Source organism: Crocodylus siamensis, chromosome 6 (assembly GCF_052110815.1).
Source record: "Crocodylus siamensis isolate JL-2025a chromosome 6, ASM5211081v1, whole genome shotgun sequence".
Taxonomy (NCBI): domain Eukaryota; kingdom Metazoa; phylum Chordata; order Crocodylia; family Crocodylidae; genus Crocodylus; species Crocodylus siamensis.
The window spans coordinates 9,673,143-9,688,279 of record NC_143400.1 but is presented as its reverse complement, the minus strand read 5'-3'; the positions used below and the strand labels follow the sequence as shown (position 1 = coordinate 9,688,279).

General features: G+C 46.7%; 1 long non-coding RNA gene across 1 annotated transcript; it reads right to left on the bottom strand.

Moving 5' to 3' along the window:
* Nucleotides 1-918: 918 nt before the first annotated feature.
* LOC149860932 (uncharacterized) lies at nucleotides 919-14,930 on the bottom strand. Its single transcript, XR_016443277.1, has 4 exons — nucleotides 14,622-14,930; nucleotides 12,840-13,896; nucleotides 5,750-5,806; nucleotides 919-4,106 (listed from the first exon to the last, which is right to left on the bottom strand). It is a non-coding gene; the product is annotated as an uncharacterized LOC149860932 (long non-coding RNA).
* Nucleotides 14,931-15,137: the final 207 nt, after the last annotated feature.

Here is a 15,137-nt window from a genome sequence, read left to right as displayed (position 1 = left end):
TCAAACGAAGGGTCCTTGTGGGGGTGCTTAAGGTGGAGCTGCATGGAGCAAACAAAAGGGAGCTTTCCATGGCCTCAGCTGGTGGGATCTATAATGAGCTAGAAGTCATCTCTTCCTGAGCGTGCATTCAGCTGGGAGTCTCGTTTCTCCTGCTGAACAGGAAAGAGATGCATTGAACGGTTCTGCTCTGAGAATCTACTTTCTTGGGCTGAGCCATCAGAAGCTGTCTTGAGCTCTCAGGCTTATTGGCAAGACTTTTTTGGGGCTTGTCTCAGCTGGGAGTCGCCCTCTGCAGCTCTTATGCAGCAATGGAGAAATCTCTTATTAAAAAACAATTATCTTCAGAAAAAGCAAAGGAAAATTCCTGTCCTAGTAAAATTATCCAGGGTGGTTTTTCAAGTTTTTAGTGATAATGCCCTTTTAATGCTACACTTGCTCATTCCCTCAGCTATCCCCTTGCAAAAGTCCCAATACAAGGGATGATAATACAGATTACCCCAATGTAATACAGAGAGTGCTGTTGAGAGTCCTGGAGAGAGCAAAGCAGTGCCATGAAACAGACTTGTCCTCCAAGCCAAGAAACATCTCTGGGTCCTGAGTTTCATTAACATTTACCTAAATCTACCCTTTGAACTGAGCATGGCATGGTGTGCCTGTCAACTCATCTGTATTGAAATCAGCATTTCTTCTGATGATCCAGAAATAGTCTATGAGATTAGACTCAGCTCCATAAACATATGAAAATGTTGAGGACAGAAAACACCCTGGTGTAACAGGAAAAACAGGGCTGTTTATTCAGCCCGATTACATCAGAGACACACTCGGACTATCTGTGTCATGCACAGCACTGACATCTGTGTTTTCTACCACTGGAGCAAAGGAAACCACACAAAGCAAACTCAATGCCCTTAAATATTTCTTTACTTAATCCTTCAAAAGACAATGAGGCCCTTCCCTCCATCCCTCCCCTTTCCCACCCCACTGCACTTCTGCAATACAAAAGGGCTTCATTAAACGACTGTACGTGTAATTGGGAAATGCAGGGCAAGCTGCCAAACTCAGGAGGAATCAAAGGCAAAACTTGCACTGCCTCTTTCACGCAAAGTGCTTTGTATGTGTTTGGCCTCCATTACCCCTGCAGCTTATGGGAAAACACGCAGGGAGTGCTGGCATGGGTCAGCAGAACTGGACCAACCATGCAGTTTGACTGGCTGTCTGGGGGTGTCCTCAAGTGCAGGAAGCACTCCCCATGCTCCCCTGCACAGGATTGCACTGGGTATGAAGGGGAGGGACCTGCAGGAATGCAAAAGGCAGCTCAGGTAGGCAGGACATGACTGGGGGTGTGATTCAGGTGTTAAATATCTGAGGAACACTTTGTTTCTCAATCATCCCATACCGAAGTTAGGACAGATTCAGGGAATGCTAGGGCCTGAGCAGCCTTACAGCTTTGCTATTTTATGCACCCAGCTTATAGCTTATTCATTCTTACTATGCTTTGCATTTCTATATAATTTTGGAAAAGCTAAAGGACAATGGCTCATTAATATTAATTACATCACCAACAAAAGTTACCATCTTGTCAACAGTGTTTGCCTTAGACAGAATGCTCTATTTCTTTTAACTGGAAATATTTCCTCTCCAGACAGATGGAAGGCAATTGCCTTTAACAGAATCTGTTTGAGAATCAGTTTATTCATTTATTTACATATGCATAATTGTTATGGCTGTTTTTTCTCTAAAAAACAAGTCAGACCTTGTCATATAAATAACGACTTCTTTGTAGCCATAAAAGAATTAATAATTCATCTATCAAAGCAAGTCTACTTTAGAATGGGAGCCAAGAGGGAAAAGAAAGGATGGGGAAAAAAGCTGTTGGCCACTCTGAGCAGCAAAGATTGATTAGCTTTCCCAAGCCAAGTACAAATTCTATAGTAATGGTGCTGTGATCAGGCACTGAGAGAGGTAAAATAATACCTCCCCACAAAGGGAAAGTGCTAAGGAAGAGAGCAGAGTCTTGTTTAACTTATAAAGTGTTCTACATGTTACAGGTCTGATTTGGCAAATTTTTCAACAGCTCTGGGTTGGGAAGTAGGGACGATGGTAATTCTTGTCTACCGGCATTTGATTGTTATGAGTTATATCTCAGCTATGCTGGGAATTGCATGAGAAAGCAATATAACGGTCGCCGTCCTGAACAGCTCGCAGTCTAGGAGGTACAGAGATGATAAAGGGCCCTGACTCTGTCGTGACACACCTAGGGCATTTGAAGAACTGCTCCCAGATCGGAATCATGAAAGCTGAACTGGATTCAATGTCCCCGACAATGAGAGGGTGACAAAGTCAGATTAATGGGGGAGGAAGGTCATTTCAGTGGCTGTATTTGGGACAGGCTGGACAGCAAGGGAAAGCTGCCAAAGCTGTACGTCAGACTTTGCCTTTCTACTGCTCAGGAATGTACAGATAACTTAGGTCAGAGCATTGCCCTGCAGGGGAACCATGGAGCCTGCACCGCTTGGGGCAGTAGCTGGGCAAAGTTTATGTTGAAATTGGCACTAGGGAAAATGGACATTACAATGAGTTAAACCTTACTGCCCGCTTAAAGCTGAAATCAAACCGACTGAATCAGAGAAACAGAAGGTGGAAATAGACCCAGGAGATCTCAGCTACTCCATACCTCAAGGACGGCGGTGGAAGTGAAATAATATATGCTGAATGGTGGGGTCTGTGCAAAGTCTAGGTTTTACCAGTGACTTGGTCTCTTCTCATCGCTTATCCAGAAAGGAACATTTGGGCATGGGGGAGGGGAGATGCATTTGCAGTCACCAAACACCAATAATGAGAGGCTTTCTCGGGGCAGCCGAGGAGACTGGCGGATATTAGACTCAGGACTCTCTAGTTAAAAGCCTTGGAAATTCTTCAGGGGTTGCTGTGAAACAAGAGTGTTCCCCTGGGAATGACAGAGGAGCTCTCTGTGCTGAGTGCCGAGGAGCTCTACCTCTTGAGGGCCCCTCTTGCTACAAGGGAGTCAGATGTTTAGTTTCATCTCTTGAAAGTCTGGACTCGCCACACGTTTTACTGTTACAGACCAAAAGGGAAAAAACAAGGAGGAGAAATTGTAGAAAGCACTGTGGTTAAATAACCTTTACCACTAGCAACTCCATGCCTCCAAGAAATAGCTTGTTCCCAACATGGATAAACAGGGTTTGTCTGCCCACTCTCCAGGAGGGATGTGGAGTTGAACTGGGGGTGGCGGTGGAAAGTAACTAAAACCAAAGTGGAACTGTAAAAATTGCAAAGCCGGTTTTTCTTCAGAGATACAGGGCACTTGGTATTAAATGCTGTGTGAGTGCATATTCACGTAAGGGGTCTCTGTGCTAGGTTTACAATCTATAGAATCTCTCTGCTTTACTTAAATATTGATGTTTCGCTTGTTGGTGATCCCTGGTTACTCAGACTTTGACTGCTCCCCCTGATACCCAGAGCAAATTCACAGCAAAGAATGCAGAAATGTGGATCCCCTTTGAGCAACATGAAAAAGCTCAGCATGCCTTCCTCCCCAAACAAAGGTATTTTGTTAAGGATAGCACTTCTTAGTCTCTCTTCTCTACTTTAGTATGGGTGTTGGAGGATGGTTGCACACCTGAAGGAACGGTTAAACAGACAAATGCAAGAGGCTTAAACCTGCCTCTCCCTGGGTAGCTTTTGGTTTCCTCTCCCAGAATCATGGAACCAGCAAACTGTCACAATGACAATATTTCTGCAGATTTGCTTTTCCTGTGGATGAAAAAACTAAACTACTTCAGTGGAGAGAAAAACTTAAGCGTTGCATCACATTTTCCAAGAAGTCCTCAAATCATCCTCCAAACTTACAGCAACAATTGTATACATTGAAAAACCAGAGCGCACGCTCATAATGCAGAGTCAGAACGTGACAGGTGCAAATGCTCCACAAAAATCCTGCGCGATTTTTACTTCACATTTTCCTTCCATGTCATGTCTCACTTGATGCACTGGGGAGAGCTTCCAGCTCAGCGTGCTTTTTTGTTATGTAAAATGTTGGAATTAGGGGTGTTTTACTTGGAGCGAAATATGCTGTGGATTCCAGCCTAAAAGGATTTAGGAAGCAAAGAGCCAAGTCATTATTTCCTTATATTTTTAGGAAACTGACAGAACCCCCAAGATTGTCAGCTGTGCTTTTTGTGCAGGTTTCTGACTCGCATCTAGGAATTCCACTGAGACCTCCAAACTCATCCCAGTTATGATCTTAGCCACCCAGGAGGGTCCCCTGCTAAAGCGTCTTGCCAGTATAAGCAGCTTGTTTGTTCCTGTCAGTCACTCACTCTTACCTAACTTCTTGCCTCTCTCGCCACTGGCTATGGGTCAAGAAGAAAATCAAAGCTAAAGAATCGAGGATAATAGAAACTGAATATATAGGAGGGATGGAAGGAGGCAGAACTGCGCTCCATGTGTGAAGCTGACTGGCAAGATTGCTTATGGCTCCAGTGTTTTCTGCCACGGAGCTCAGAACCTCTTGGCCACTGCCCCGTTTCTCTTGGAGTGGTATTTTGACAGAACGCCCCACTGTCATTTACTGTCAGCCCTGTCTTAATGTGTTCATTGTTTCGCTAGAAACCTCTTGCAGAGCTGGAGTGCATTCTGGGTGAAACATCTTGTGGAAAAAGGAAACATTTCCCAGTTGCAGAGAATACATTCAATGTGCAGTAACAGCAGCAGCAAGAGAACTGGGGAGGGAAGGGGGAGGGAAGGTGGGGGAAGCAATATTGCTTCTCTTGCCTCTAATACTGCACTAATAATAAAGGTACTTTATGAAAGGACTGTGGCCCTCAGAAACATCAGGTACAGCCCACTGGCAGAGGCAGGCAAGCAGACAGGGTGGAGCAATGATCTGAATCAATATTACAACCTTTTCCTACATTCCTAACTGGGTCTGTTTTTCAGCAGTCTCCTTCTTTAGCCAGTTAGGTGTGGTCCTCAGGCTCTGACAAACCGCCAGTGAGATGGATGATTGGACAAAGTGACAGCAGCATATATGGGGGTGCCCAATATCAGTAGAGAAATGTGACGTCTGATAACCAGTGCCTTCACTGCTCTCTTCTTCCCATTACTGAACTGCCTGAAACCCTGGACTCTTTCTCAAGTGTCCACAACCCACAGGTTAAGGTGGCCTCATGCTCTTGGCTGTTGAAGATGTCTTTGAAGTCAAGTACGGGTGAAGAAAGACCCTTAAGTGTAACAATCCTTGGGGACAGACCAAGGAAGGAATCATCTGCATGAAAATTTCTACAGGGACCACCCCTTGACAGGAGATTTTTATTTCAACCAGTCGTAGAAGAGTAACCAGTCTGCTCACAGCTTGCCTTACCTCTGTGCTCTTACTGCTGATTTTCAAATTGAGGCAGAAAGCAGGATATATTTGCACATTATAAACTAAATCAGAGATGCATAGCGTAAGCTTTCATAAGCAGAGGGCCTACTTCATCCGATGCAGGGAAGGGAGTGCAGAAAGCAGAGCTTCTAAATAGAAAGTGATGATTACAACACAAAGGGTAGGGAAGGGGGGAGGAAAAAAGGGGGGCATTACTGAAAGGGGCAAATTGAGGTGACTGAGGGTTAACTCTGGATGATGCTCTCTCAATCCACGGGTGAAAAGAGACAAGGGAAGCTGCTCTGGCCCCCGACTCAGGCTCCCCTATGTTGTTTTTACTGAGATAGGGTGCTTCTTTCTTACCGTCTGCTGTATTTTAATTCCCCCACTCTGGGCCCGTGATTGAGCTTGCTTTGACACCTAAAAAAAATAAGGACAGTTTGAGGAATGAAGATTCTGGCAGGACAAATCAAACTGGCAGCACAGCTTTTGGCTGAACACAACAAACATTTGCAAACTCCAAACTGAATGAAGAACAGGCCTTGGAGTGGGAGCGGGCAGAACTCTATAACGATGCTGCTCTTGGGGCTGGAGTGGCAAGGGGGACTAGAGGGGCTGGAAGCAACACACTGAAGTAGGTGGGAATCATGAAAGACATCTGGGAGGAAGGAGGCTTTGATAGGCGATCAGAAGTTGTTCTCCTGCATTTAGGAATTCCGTCATACTCTCTTTCTTTCCAACACGCTTTAAGGAAATAAATCAAGGGGAACAAGCCACTTCCTCCCTCCCTAAAAAAAGAAAACTTGAGTTCCTCCAAGAAATCAGCAGCACTTCTTCCACGCAATGAGCCGTGCATGCTACAACGCGGAATAACTGTGCGGGTACCTCGCTTCTTGAGGCTAAACCAACAGGACACTTGCAAATGTGATGACACGTCTGTGAATTTCAGATATATCCTTATCCCATTTAAGATTCTGCTTCCAATGGAAAACAAGGCATGAGGTTGTGAGACACTTTCATGCTATAAAAACACCTTCTGACAGCATGTTGCCTGCGGTCACGTTCTCCATGTCATTGCCATGTCCCTCAGTCTCCTTCCCAAACACATCCTGAGAGTTGTTTAAAAAACAAACAAGCAAACAAAAAAAAAAAACCCCAGGAAGCCCTAAAGTATCCTTGAGATGAGCTGAAATGTTGCAGGGAACATTTGGACTTTCCTCTGCCTACCAAAAACAGCTTTAGTAAAAACAAGGAAAAAGGCGTTGTCTCTCTCTAACTCCCTCCTCCCTATTTTAAAGAAATGTATGCTTCGGCTTCTGGCTTCAGGAAATATGAGTTTCTATTGTTCTTGGCTCTCTTCTAGAAGGCCATACTACTCAATTCACTACTAGAGTGAAATCCTTTTTGCTAATCACAAAAGAGAATGATTTTTCCTTTTTCCTGCTCCAGAAATGGCCAATTCAGTTGGGTTTTTTAAGTAGCATCACCTACTGTCGCTTCCTACCCTGCATCACATGGAATTGGGGCTGAGTTTGTTTTCTTTAGCCTTTAATCAATGCAGAAAACGTCTCTGGGCCTTAACGAATAAAATACACCGAAGAACAAATATGGGCTCTTTGCACGCTGGCACGTAGAAGAGATGAAGATGTCTCTCCTTCCTTCAGCCCCGCAACCGAGATGCTCTCGCATTGTACAGGAATGGGATGCTCCCAGAACCCTGTACTAGTGCGAGCCGTCTTTTGTTCATCCCCGCTAGCGTGAAGAGAAATAACCTGCAGTGGGATCAGTCTGTGAACTGGGCTTGGCGCAGTGGTCAGGGCCTGAGAGGCAGCGAACCGGCTTTTGTGATAGCCCCTGTGCTAGGGAGGGCGAAGAATTGCAGAAATGAAAACAATGCAGGAGGCCCCTCTCCCCCTTTTCCCGCCTCCTTCTTTTCCGCCTCCTTTCTGTTTTGCTTTCTCTGTTTCTCAATGAATCCCCCCTACACACACACATACACCTCTTTCCGCCCCTTGCTCAGGCCCCAACGCTGGTGCCTCTTTCTTGGAACTGCGCTGCATGCCAGTTGGAGGCCAGTGTGGGGAAGGGAAGCAGCAAGGGGAGGGGGCAGAAGGAGAGCTTTCCAGCAAATCACATGATTACCCAGCTTATATAAATCACAGCTTGTTTTTCTCCATTGCCAGGGATTTAAAGGCACAGGGTTTCTTTTTCCAGAAGGATTCCGGTTGGGCCATTTCAAAACCAAGGCCTCAACCTGGATGTCAGGTCTTGACGAGGAGAGGTTCCCTTAAGACAATCTGAATACATGAGAATAAGTCAGTGATATGCAATGTCTGATGGAAAGTCACGTAAAAAAAATAAACGTATCCTAGAGTGCAGCACACACTACCTAAGGGCAAATGCAGCTGCTTCTGTGGCAAGCGAAGATAACCAGTGAACGCACTGTATGCCAGTACCAAGGAGGAAGAAAATCGTAGCCACAGGAAGAGCGTCACAGAAACTTAAGGTCAACCCAGACCAGGCATAGCCTTGATTTTGACGAGCCACATGCAGAGAAGTGCATCAGCTCATCTATCCTGAAAGCATGAAGGGGCGAGTCAGTCTTGCCAGTCATCCAACCTGATCTTTAGACCATTAAACCATCTTCTGCAGATGGTGACACATTGGAGGAAGAACAGGAGCTCGCTATGGACAGAAGAGCTGGGAAGTTGTTGGCTGCAGAAGTGCAGTGTAAGGCCAAGGAAAGTTGCCATCCTAGAAGAAGGAGTTTACCTTACAGGCTCTTGGGAATGCTACAGAAACTGGGGGTAAGCTCCTGTGTCCTATCTTGCTGGGCAGGATGATCCCCCTCTTTCTGTGGGACATGCATACATCCATCCTAAAAGTCCCCCCCTTGCTGACTTGTGGGTGAGGACTCAGCAAGAGGCCTTCATAGAAAGCTGGGAACTCTCTCTCCAGTTACCACGTGCATTTCAGAATAGACTCCAGACGCTGCCAGGTTGCCACAACAAAATGACAATCAACTGCTATTTCTTTAAATAGGACCAAGCCAAATACTGAGAAGGATCAACCACTTAATAGTTGCAGAGAAAATCTACAGCATTTTTCCCCAAGGCTTATTTTTTTAAAATTTTATGCATATATATCACTCCTTTTATACAAATAGGGACTGAATGCCGATGTTGAAATCATCCTCTTATAAATATAAGGAGAATGCATTGCTGTAATTGTACTGAATTAAAACCATCACAAGGAAGAAGCTTGATACAATAAATGATTGTATGCAACACTAATAATGAAGCAGCAGGGCTCCAGGTACCTGCCAGGGCTTCAGAGAACATGGTAGACTAGGAGGGGAGGGGAAAATCAGCAAGCTTAAAAAGCACACCAAGAAATAGTATTTTATGCATTTACAACAGTCCTTTTTCAGATATAAAGGTTCAGAGTGCTCCGAAATATGGGATATAACATCCTTTCCCTCAATTAGTTCTTCTCTCTCTGCTAGATTATCATTGAAGTGGGAGACATAAAACTCCAGGTTAGGTTCCAGCCTGTAGTAAGACACTTCTCCTTTGGCTTTGTTGTAATTGTACCTGCTTACTCGAGGCCTCAATCTGTACTATAAGTTTCAGTATTGTATAGAAAAAGCTACATATGCGGCACAGGACAGTGCACACATTTGCCACAGAGAATATGCCACTCTAAACAAAAGGATTCACTGTAAATGTCCTGTGGGTTGGAAAGAAAAGCCTAGTCCTGTACCACTATGAGCTTGCTGCCAACACGGAGTTTTGTTAAGAGATCTGGTGGATCGTAGACAGACAGGAGCCATTTGCAAGAGCGTGGAGATACATTCTGGGAGAGAAGTGATGTTGACGGAGAATGGGAGCATCTGATTTTACATCCATTTAAACTTTCTCATTCTAAACATACGCCTACGAACTGATTCTTTGGAAAGCTTCTGTGTGCTATGAATGGTGCTAGATCTCAGGAGAGATTTGGCTGGTTCTGCTGGTTTGCCATATGCAAACTGAAGGTTACAACCCAGTGCAAGAAACAAGTCTCCAAATATTTTGCTACTCCTAAGCAACTACCTCATCCACCTGCATGCAAGAGCTGCTGTGGGTTGTAAACGCGGGAGCTTGGTTGTTTACAGGTGCTAGCCACAACTGTCGGCTTGCAAGGACTGCGCACTCGTGGTTTATAAGCCCGGTTCCCAAAGAAAAACTGCTCAAGGCAGCAGCACAGTGAGGACTGACCCAGCACTAGTGGATTTAAAAATCATGTGTGACGAATCCCTCTCTGGTGAAGGCAACCACATAATGCTTTGTGCCCCGAATTCCTCGCCGATGAGATTCCACTAAATCAAGTGAGTTGCACCAGAAAGGCTGATGAGGAAGGAGGCGAGTAAAAGAAAGCAGGAGAGGTTGACAGCGTGCAAGTATATGGGGAAAAGCAGTGCGAATCTGTGTGCGTCCAGGCAGAGCATGGTGGATATGTATGTGTAAGGGAAGTGATGCCATTGTGTGGCTATATGTGATCCAGGGCATGTGCATGCGTGTTGCCAGAATCTGCGTTTGAATGCGTGCAGCAGGTGGGCAGGAATGAACAGGGAGGGACTGCTTTCTGGGAAGAAAGGAGGCACAGCTGCCCTGCAGGAAGTTTTGAATAGCAATGACAGGCATTGGCTGTGAACTACAGCTGATTTCACTTTGCCCAGCTAAAGAGATGTCACTAAGGCAATTGCAACAGCATTTCTAGTGAACCTGCTTAGCTTGGTGAATAAACAACATTAGAAACTTATGACAGACAGCAACAAACTTCTCCATTTCCATATTTGGACCTAAAAATTTGATTAAGCACACATTACAGAATTCAGGAGAACTGACATGTATATGATGGGGCCATGCAGTCATCAGCATTGTTTATGCTTATCAGGTGTCTTTCCCCCTTCCCTTTTTTTAAATACATTAGCAAACTGGGATACTGCACGTCACATTTTCTTGACCAAATTAAGTTTTCCCCTCCTGTCCCTCCACTTGGAAAACTGAGTTCATTTTTCATTCAGCATTTTTTTTCCCCAGTGCACTAGGTTTAGAAAGAATATCACATGGAGCTGCCCAGTTGACATGGCCATCCTGAAATGGGCAGCATCAAGTTGCTATTTGTAATGCAATTTATCTCTGTTTGTAACAGCTCTTGGGAATTTGGAATTGTAACAGTGCATTGCACAGGTCTCTTCCAAATTATATAAGTTCACAGAGTTGTTACTGTGTGGCTGCATATAAAGGCAGTTGAGAAGGGGTGACAGGGATGGGTGTACACACTGGTCTTTTGCTTGGATGTAGCTTACATTTTCTGGGGCACACACCCTTTTTTATTTAGGCCTGATGCATGCTGGAATCACAGCACTGTACCTGAAAATAATCACTGAAGATTTTGCTTCTTTCCACCAAAAGAATTGCATGCACATCAAACAGGTACTCAGATACTCTGGTAATCGTAGGGACCATATGCCGACTTGGCTAGAATGCTGCTAGACAATACCTGTGAGAAGTTCGGACATTTCTGTACTTTTACTTCTTTAAAGTAAATGCTGCTGACAGCACAGTCAGTAGTTGTAAGGCGGAATCAGATACTAGGCAACCCCCGGCACGGGTGCCACAGCATGGCATGTGAAGCATTTTGCTTGGCACACGCGCTTCGGGGCGGACAGCAGGGAAGGGGCTGGGACTCCATTGCCACAACAAGGATCAGGCCCCTTGCAGCTTCCCTGCCATCTGCCCTGGCATGAGAACACCTTACAAAGTTGAGGTTGTGGGTGTTTTCGGCGCTCAGCCCAAAAACGCTGCCGACCCCTGCATTAAACTGTTTCTTCCTGTTCCTGCCCTTCACAGTTGGCTTGTTTTCTTCCAATGCAAATCTTTTGGGTGGCCTTGTGTGTCAATACAATGCCTAGCACATGAAGCTTTTATCCCAATTGTACCCCTAGGAGCTATTGCAATTCTTAAATATTAAGTGAATTTCCATTTCCTTTTTGCTCTCCTTTCTAGTTTACATGCCTGTCTTATACTCAAATACAACTGGGTTTCACAATAAGGTGCAAATAATGGGCTGAGTATGGCAGCAAGGTTTCTCAAACCTGCCTCTTCTTAGGTTTATCATTCTTTACTGTTGCTGCTTCAGAGCTCAGCAAAGCCTTGGCTTGGCCGCATGGATTTGGAACGGCCAGATGAAGTTTGGGCAAACTCAGCAAAGCTCTCCGAGCCCATTTTTCTCCCGCTTTGCAACATGTCAACCCTTCCCACAGTGGGCCTCTCTTAGACAGACACTGCCAACAACAGCAAATAAATCTGGTGGTGTTGTAATAAGGACAAGAGTCCAGGAGTGATTGTGCCACCAATTCAGCCCTATTGTATTTCCACTTCATTTCCTGGAAGGTTTTGGATTGGATCGGGAATCTATGTCCTTGTCATCTCTTGGAGCTGCTTGGGGTGTGGGGGGGAAAGGGGCATTAGTCTCCTCTACAACCAGAATTACGGATTATTTTCTTTTGGATCCACGGACAGAGCTTTAGAAGCTAGATTGCACTGAGATAGGTTTGCATTTCCCATGCAAAAGGAGCTTTTTAATCCCTGATGCCTGGTTTCAGGAACCTTTTAGATACTTGCTCCCTAGATTACAGCCTCAGAATCCAGGGCTATTCCTCTTCTCTGCTCCTCAAACGGTTTGTTTTGATGTCATGAGAATTACATAAAATGCCACCGAGAAAGCCACAGTGGGTAAACAGATGAGACTGACACTCCATTTTTTCTCCAAGTCTCTTTGGGAATGCAGTGCCACCTGCCGGACACTAGTCACTAAACCTGAGATACCCAAAAAACTTCCACTCCACCTCGATCTGACTGGCAGGTCTTGGCTATTTTTTTCTCTCAAATAATGACAACTCTCCTCTTTTGATACTGACCAAAAATTTCCAGCGGTGATCATAAAAAAAACAGTCTGTGTCTCAGAATCATGCAGTCTTTCCTGGGTGTCTTTAGTTCCCAGGAGAAAGCATCAAAGTCCCACCCACCTGGTATGTTTGATCGTCTCATGTTCAAATACATCCCAGTGAATCCAAGTGCAGCATGTCCTGGATTGAAAGAAAAGCCACACAGCTGAGCAGCACTTTCTGTTTCCAATGCCTTTAAAATCGGCATACTGTGGAAGCAGTTCTAATACCTTTCATCTAAATTGCAGCAGCCACTTAAGGAGGCAAATCATTTTCTACCTTGGAAATTAGGAAAGACACCAGGATACATCGATACCCTGCTCTGAAACATAAGAATGAGGCTAAAGGGTTTTTAATGACTGCAAACAATCAGTAAATCTTCTTCAAATCCAAAAAGGTAGCACACCCAGCTTCTCACTGCCCACAAGCATTATACCAAGACACTGGATCCATACTTACTTAGAAGGATGAATGACACCTACTGAATAATCACCATCTCCATTTCCTGTCGCACCCACGCTTATCCTGGTGGAAAGGTTCCCAATGGCGAGCTGGGAAGAGCAGCTGAAATCACAGCATGTGGCAGCGCAGCAGCAGGTGTTCAGCTACTCCACGGAGTACTTTCTAGGAAGTCATAACAACAAGGAGAGCTCCTCTCAGCATCTGTGCTACCAAATTCCTCGACTTTCAGAGGATGAAGTTGTGAGAGCATATGGTTCCCAGGCACTGAATAAATATTTCATTAGTCTGAGGTGAGGATTCTCTTATTTGCAGGCTTCTGGCTTTACTCTGTGGCAGCTGCTCCCCCTTCTGGACAACCTCTTCCTCCCTGCAATCATCTCATTAGAAAATGTGGTTCTCTACTTGGCATTCTGTGTTGGGCTTGGAGGGGTGAAGAGAGCCGAGCTACGGATGCGTCAGACAAACCCTTCCGTGGAAAATGGGATGAAGTGAGCTGCTCCTCGTGGAAGTTTAGGCATCTCCGATTCAGTTATTCTGTAAGGTGCAACTCTACCTTGCCTTTTGTTGCAGGGCACGTTTTCCCCTTGATGGTATTTAAATAAGCTTACACAAAATCAGTGTTTGGATGGCAGGGGATGCTTGACAGCTTCTGCGCGTTTGACTCATGCATATCTGTGACCAGTGAGCGAGCGTTCCTTGGGTTACCGCTCACGGAAATGTCTTCATTCAGTGAATTTGGCTCTGTTTATTATTATGCTCAACCTTTTTTCAGCACCTTCTGGCATCCAGTCTCCACTGAAGCGGCACAACATGAGGGAGCTTCCTTCGGCTATTGCCATGTGTCCTGCTGGGGGGGAAGGAGGGGGGTGTCCCTAACAGCCAGGGATATCCTCCAGATTCATCCTTAATAACAGTAGGCATCACTGGGGAGACCGAAGAGCAGGCGAAAACTATACACAGCCAAGCAGAGGTGGTTGCACAATTAAAACTAAATCAGCTTGCCTCCTGCACACCTCCAGGCTCCGCAGCGCAATGTTTACTGTGAAGCACGATGCTGAAACGGAAGAAGTTAAAGAAAATGGAGCACGTCAGTGCTGCTAGTCTGTGGAGAGCTGGCAAGTCACATGGTCCTGGCTTTTCTTTGCTTCTGCTAAAGCCCGAATACCTGTCTAGCAGCTGTAAACAAGGAGGAGGAGCCAGCCTCGCTGCATGCAGGAGGGAGGAGGAAAGGAGCTGCTAGCAGGACCAGAAACCTTCCCTGGCGCAGAAATGCTCAGAGCAGAAGCGAACCCAGATGATGGGGCCGGAGACCAAAGAGGGAACCGGATGCCAGAGAAGCACGTAAAGGTACCAGAGAGGCAAGAGCTGGTCTGACCGCGCCAGGAGGAGGAAAACATGACCAACATAACAAGATAAACAGGTTGCATTAAAGAGGCTTCAACCTGCCTGGAGAGCGGGCTTGTCTTCTCTCGCCACATCAGCAATCGCCACTTCAGCGGCCACAGGGATGATGCTGGGTTACGAACAGGAGGGGAGAAGCCACCAGTACGGAAAGGTGGGAGCATCTGCGACCCACTGCTGCTGTCCAAAGGAAGGAGCTTTCCAGCTCCTTGCTGGTAAATTTTGCGGCTAACAGGCCGCACCGCCTCGTTTTCCCCGCTCAGTCCCATCGGCCCTCAGCTTTTCTGCCCCCCTCCCCATCCCACAGGGCTGCAGGCACCCGCGACACGGCGACCCTTCCCCCCGCCCCCCAGACACCAAGCGCTGGAAGCCCCTTACCGTCTCCAGACACGGCCCCGCCGCGGAGCTGCTCTCCCTTTGACGAAGGACGGCCACGGTCACGCGCGAAGGAGCGGAGAGCCCGTCAGCCCGTGGCACGGGTGCCACAAAAGCCACGGCAACGCCCAAACCCCACTTTACTTCCTACGGGGAGGAGGAGTGCAGGGACTGGGGGGGCAAGCGTGGGTGTGAGGGGCGAGCCCTGGGCATGGGCGAGGTGGGTGGAGGGCTTGGACATGTGGTGGGGAAGGAGGACAGTGACTCTCGGGGGGGGCTGTCCCCTCCCCCACAGAGGCGCACGGGGGGGGGGGGGGGGCGGCTCCACATTTCCCGCCTCTCGCCGCCGCGGCCCAACGTGCGGGTCTCTCCCGCCAGCCCTGACTAGCCACCGCCTCCTCTCCCATTGGCCGCCGCTTTGTGACGTTCGAGAAGGGGTGGGGCGTGGGGCGGGGCAGGGGCAGCGGCCCCGGGAGAGGGCGGGGGCTGGGGTAGGGGGCAGGCGGGGAGGAGGGAGGG